Below are 6,676 nucleotides of genomic sequence, written 5' to 3' on the forward strand. Positions count from 1 at the left end.
TTAGGTTTTTTTGAATGTCCAGAGGACCAGATTTAACTTTTTTAGATATTGTTGAAGTGTTCAATCAGTTCTTTGTTAATGTTGGTCCTAATTTAGTAAATGAGTTGCCAAAGATTAAAGATGAAAAACTCAGTTATACATTTAATAATATTAATACAATGTTTCTTGGAGGAGTGAGTGAAAGTGAAGTTATAGAAGTAGTTAAAAAATTAAAAAATAAGAAATCCAAAGACTGTAATAATGTTGATATGGCTATTGTGAAAGAAGTCATTTATAGTATTATTAAACCTCTCATCTATATTTGTAATAGATCATTCTTAACTGAAATTTTTCCTGACAAAATGAAAATAGCCAAGGTGTTTCCAGTCCACAAAAGTGGTGATAAACAAATTTTAACAAATTATAGACCTATATCATTGCTACCACAATTTTCTAAAGTTCTGGAAAAAATATTCATAGAAAGGCTGGACTCCTTTCTTAATAAAAGCAATATATTAAATGAGCACCAGTACGGTTTTAGAAACAACTACTCCACAACTTTAGCTGTGATGGAGTTTGTGGAACATGTTGCTGCAGCAGTTGATCAGAAACTTAACACAGTGGGTGTTCATTGATTTATGTAAGGCATTTGACTCTATTGACCATGAACGACTCCTGGGAAAATGTAAACAATATGGCTTACGGGGGGTTACACATCAGTGGTTAAAGAGTTATTTGAGTAACAGGTTACAATATGTACAAATTAACAACACAAAGTCATAAATTGAAACTATAAAATGTGGTCTTCCTCAAGGCTCAGTTCTAGGACCTAAATTATTAATAATTTATTTAAATTATATTTTTAAAGTATCCAGTATTTTTGAAATTTATAATGTTTGCTGATGATACAAACTTTTTCTTTTCTGGAAAGAATATGGATGAACTAATACAAATAGTAGAAAAAGAGCTAGCTGAGTAAGTGGTTTGATTATAATAAGCTATGTTTAAATGAAAAAAAAACTAAATTTATGGTATTTTCAGGTAATCGGATTTATAATAATGTAAAGTTACATATAAATGGAATTGAAATCGACAGAGTTTATGAGACAAAATTTTTAGGTATCATTCTGGATATCAAACTTAGTTGGAAGCCTCATATTAAATATATTAAAAATAAAATTGCAAAAACTATTGGAATATTGTTGTAGTATGTCAGGACAGCTTTGCTGTGGACACACTACTAATTAATTATTCTTAAGGCTAGTTCAAGCACAAAGAATATTAATTGTTTAATTACAACGGATTATTTTCTTTTTCGAGTTAAATTTCTGCTATGTGACCGAGATAACTGTGAGTGGAGTTTAATCAGTGACATGAGACGCCATTTTGTCTTTGACCCATCAGAATAAATGCGGACATTTATTTAACAGAATCAAAATTTAACATCAAAACATGTACACATTGATTTGCTTATCTGTTTCGCTTAGATAAACTTGGCAAGCTTTACTAACAAGACAACAGAACATTAGTGATCGAGGCCGATTCACCTCTGAAGGCATCGAGCTTGATTACTGGCGAATAGAAAAGTTAAAGAGGAGAAATAGAAGTTTAAAGATATAAAGAGGGGTGAAAGCTATGTGTGGAACCAGAGCATTGCACCCTTCCTCCGACATCCAGCTCAGCTTCCCGGTACATTTCAGGACGTGCAGCGACTTTGTTACCTTAGATGGGGGATACCTCCACTCCGGAACAGAAGTCCATTAGTACGCTCCCTTTACAGCGTCTCCGGTTAAAGTAGCTGGGAATCTTTAGAATAAATGCCGAAGTACTCGGTTCCACCGAATAAGCTTCCTTAGAAGTGGAGCATTTACTGCTCGGGTTGAGTGCACAGCGATGCGAGCTGTGACTCCACTAAATGGAGGGACCCCTTGGCACATGGTCCCATCCATCCGCTGCTTAAGTGAGTCTCATCTCTGACCGAAAGTTCCAGCAAGACTTAGAAGAGACTAAGACTTAGGACTCCGACTGAGTTCCAGCACTGAACTCCAGGACTGCACTTCAGGACTGAACTGAGTTCCAGGACCAAACTGAATAGTTCCACGAAGAGTTCCTTTTAAAGGGGTATACACTTCCTATTACGTGGTACTTCCTGATTGGTTGAAACAACCATCAGGGGTGTGGTTCTAGTGATGTCAAGAGGGTCACTAGAAGTCAAGAGACAGCAGGAATGTTTAAAAAACGGTTAGTACAGACGTAGAAATGTTATGACGAGGTGAGACAAATGCAGGTGCCAGTTGAAGTTATTTACTGTCTGCTAGTTTTAAAAACAAGACTCTTTGTTCTAATAACTCGTCTCTGTTTGTCTCTGACTTTCGATCGACATCACTACTCCTCATTCAGACAGAAGACTAAATGCACACTTATTTCGTAAATAGGCATTTAACTGTATTATCAAAGTCTAATGAGGTTTAAAAATCATTAATACTGTTTCACAGTTGATTTAAATGAGTGGTTCACTTCAACATTTAGAAATGGTATGAACTAAACACACTTTTTGATTATCAAGATATTGTAAAATAGTAATGATAATGTAAAAAGAAGAGTGTTCTTTCAATTGATTAATTCAGGATACAATTAAATGGTCTCTTGATGAGATAATTTGTATTTCTGGATTCAAATCAATGAAATAGCAGTTCCTGTCCCCTGAAGGTCTTCAGAGACAGATTGTTGTCGGAGGCCTAATTCACTACATTGTTTAAAATAAAAGATTTAATAAGTGTTAAAGGCTTGCATATTATATACTCTTCCTTGATTATGCCCTACTTGTCATATTGCTCAGAAATATGGGGAAATGTAAATAAAACTACTATTGACATATTAATAAAGTTACAAAAAAAGCAATTAGAGTTATTAATAAAGTGGGATATTGTGAACCAACTAATAAACTATTTATTCAAAGTAATACTTTAAAATTTAATGACATTGTTTATATAAAAATGCTGGAAATAATGCATGAAGCACTGAATAAATGTCTTCCTTGTGGAATTCAGAAATTATTTAAGTTAAGAGAGAGTAAATATAATTTACGAGGTTTGTTAATATTTGAACAACCTAAAGAGAAAAGTAAAGTAAAATCTAGATGTATTTCAGTTATCGGTGTGAAACTTTGGAATGAATTGAATGATGATTTCAAATTATATGTTTTTTTGATGAGCTTTCAAAGAGCCTTAAAATGTAAAATTACAAAAGCTTATGGAGATGCTATGTAGATGTATATATGCATTGTGTAACCATGTATGTAATGTGAGTATGTGTATGTATTATATACATGCATATTTAAATATTTAAATATACGGTAAATATATGTAATGTGAGTATATTGTAGTGAACTAAGCCTCCGGTCAAGACCTGCCTCTGAAGACCTTCATGGGACAGGAACGTTGGTTACGTACTGTAACCCCAGATTCTATGAATATAGGCGTAGCCCTTTAAGGCTGTCGCTGATGGTTTATCCCGTTATGCGCAGCATAAGCACTGAAAAAAAATTAGTCCACGCCCACCTGCTGTGTGGGCCCCACCCGGTCCGTATAAATTACGTTAAGAGCGGGAAATCGGCTCCCAAAATAGCTTTTTTCTTCAGCCATTTAGGAGCCAGTGAGGCCCGACGCTTAAAGGGCTACGCCTATATTCATAGAATCTGGGGTTACAGTACGTAACCAACGTTCTATGTCATATAGGCTTCGCCCTTTAAGGCTGTCGCTGATGGTTTAAGGGCGAAGCGGATGTGGTCCTCGCCTCACTGGGTCCATTCGAACACAGTAAGAAGCGGAAGCTTGCCCAAAAAGCGTCTTGTCACTCAGCTCCCCGTGTGCATAAACTACGCATCGCGTAATTATGTGCCATGCACAGACGCAAGTTGTGTAACTATGCGTTCTGACAAACATGAATACCCCGGAAAAACTTTCAACGGGAAGAGGAAGTTAAAAGAGGGGGGGGAGGGGGGCATGAACCAACTGGTTCATGGCTGAACAGTATAAACAGATTAATGTCCATGAATTGATCAATAATCAAATGAACTGATTGTTAACAATAATCATGAACTGATTAGTGACAATAGAACCAAAATCACAGACACGACTGTGACTGAAAACAACATCTCACACTGTAATGCATGCAGACAGAAGTGAGCTTAAACAGAGTTCCATGAGCACTAAGGACAGAATGTGTCATGGAACGAGCCGTTACATCACGTAGGTAAAAGCGAATAAATGAGCAGGGTGTTGACCATGCAGCCGCAGTGCAAATGTCCTGCATTGACATACCATTATGCAGAGCAGTCGAAGATGCGATACCCCTGGTGGAGTGTGCTTAGAGGTTGACAGGAGGCCCTAAATCTGATGCTCTGTAGGCTTCAGAAAAGGCCTCACACAGCCAGTGTGACAAGCGCTGGATGGATAACGGCGACCTGCAGAAGCATCTCTATAATGCACAAACAATTGTTGAATTTGAACGCATTGCAGCTGTGCGCGTTACGTAACACGTCAACGCCTGCACCGGGCAGAGAAGATGAACAGATGCTTCCCCTTCTGATCTGTGGGGGGGAAAAAACCCCTCCAACGACATCACTCTTGATTTAAAAGAGCTCGTGATGTTTTAGGCATAAAAGCTGGGTTGGTCTTAAATCAGCTGAGCTGCCCGTCAGCCTAATTCTAAGGCATGACGAAACAACAGAGAGGGCAGATAATTACTTACCCTCTTAGCGGGTGTTAAAACCAGCAGCAGGACTGTTTAAAGAGACAAGAATTTAAATGAAAACTGATCCAGAGGCTCAATTGAAGCTTTGATCAGGGCTCGCAGGACCAGCGTTAAATCCCACTGTGGAACAAGTGGGCATGAAACAGGCCTACATCTCTGTACACCTTTTAGAAACCGCTTCATCAGCGGGTGATTAAAAGCTGTTCTGTCTCCAAACCCTTTGTGGCAGGAAGAGATGGCTGCAACGTACGTAAAAGCGTACTGAAAACCAACTCCCTATCCATCAGGTGTTGTAGAAAAACAACACGCTGCCTAAAAATCATGAAGTGGTCTCTAAACCTTCTCTGTACACCAGCGCTGAAAAGCCGTACCCTTGATGTGTACAGAACTGTGGTAGATGCAGCACGTGAATCTTGAATTGTGCACACTATCTCCTGAGGGAGACCCATCCTCTAAGTGGGACCGCTCAGCGGTCAAACCCACCGGTGTTGACCTATTTCTGGGTAACTCTTGGTCGCTCCTCCTGCCTGAAGGAGAGCATCCTTCCTCCACGACAGTTCCACGGCGACCCCACAACAGACGTTGCAGGCCTGGGAACCATAGTGCGTTCACACGCCGGGAGCCACCAGGAGAGCTGTCAATCCCTCCTCCTGAACTCGGTTCATGGACCGTAAAAAACAGAGGAGGTGAGGGAAAAGAAACGCGTAAAAAGCGTTTTGGGCCACCGACTGTGAGCAAATGCGTCCCCCCCCAGCGATGGATCGTCTCGCGGGCTCAGGGAAAAAACCGTAGTTGACATTGCGCGTTCTTCTCGCGTCGCAAACAGGTCCACAGCTGCTTTGCCAACTTCTGCTGTGTCTGAAAAACATCAGATCCGGATGGAGGATCCGGTCCACATAACGTGGGCCGCCCTTGGACGTCACATCAGCCCCTCTGTTCAGAACATCGGATATGTAAACCGCTCTAATAAAAGCAGGTTTGATGAACCCAACTCAGTAGCTTCCGCGCAATGTGTAACATCTGGGCTGAACGCACACCCCCCTGGCGGTTATGTACGCAGCAGTCACCATGTTGTCTGTGTGAATCAACACGTGTTGATTCTGTAGCACGGGAGCAAAATGTTGAATCACATTCAGCACTGTGCGACACTCCAAAAAACATTGATGTGGGCTGATGTGCGGTGGGGCCACAGCGCCCCTACTGCTTGAGATAGGCATGTTCCCCCCCCCCAACCTGACAGAGACGCGTCCGTGAAGACTGACACGTGACGTGGGTCTGCTGACGGGGACTCCCTCTGACAGAGCCAGGGTGTTTCCCCAGTGTCGGAGGTCTGCTCCCATGGAGGGAGGGACAGTGATCATCCGTCTCTTTTGTTTTACTGGATCCACACGCAGACGCGTAAACCACCTCTGGAGGCGTCTCATGTGTAACAAACCCAGCGGGACCACTGTGTGAGCTGATGACGTCATTCCCAACAGCTTCATGACGGAGACAGCTGTTACCACTTTGCCAGGTCTTACGTGGCGTAATTGGTTTTTAGAGTGTCAATTCTTGTTTGTGATAAACGAGCCGTCATGGTAATTGAGTTTAATTCCACTCCCAGATAACAATTATCTGGGCCGGGAAAATCGAGCTCTTCTTCCAGTTATGGCGAAACCCAGATTTAGCAGGTGTGATGCTAACACCTGAGCCTGTATCAATGCTTCCTGTCTGGAGTGAGACAGGGGCAGCAGGTCGTCCAGGTAAAACAAAACTCTCATCCCTGCTTGTGCAGTGGATGCGGGGCTGTCTCCACACACTTTGAGAACGTACGAGGCGTGAGGGAGTACCCAAAAAAGGCAACCTGTTGTACTGGTACTTCATCCCTTGAAAGGCGAAACGCAGAAATTTTCTGTGTTTTGGGATGATTGGTGTGTGAAAATAGGCATCTTTTAAAACGATG

At 41.2% G+C, this 6,676-nt stretch overlaps 1 protein-coding gene across 1 annotated transcript in view; it reads right to left on the reverse strand.

Annotated features, from left to right (window-relative positions):
* The window catches only part of pik3r6a (phosphoinositide-3-kinase, regulatory subunit 6a), a 93,888-nt gene that overhangs the window by 789 nt on the left and 86,423 nt on the right, over positions 1 to 6,676 (reverse strand). The gene's annotated exons all lie outside the window — the stretch shown is intronic.

Source organism: Nematolebias whitei, chromosome 16 (genome assembly GCF_014905685.2).
Source record: "Nematolebias whitei isolate Nwh7 chromosome 16, NemWhi1, whole genome shotgun sequence".
Taxonomy (NCBI): Eukaryota; Metazoa; Chordata; class Actinopteri; order Cyprinodontiformes; family Rivulidae; genus Nematolebias; species Nematolebias whitei.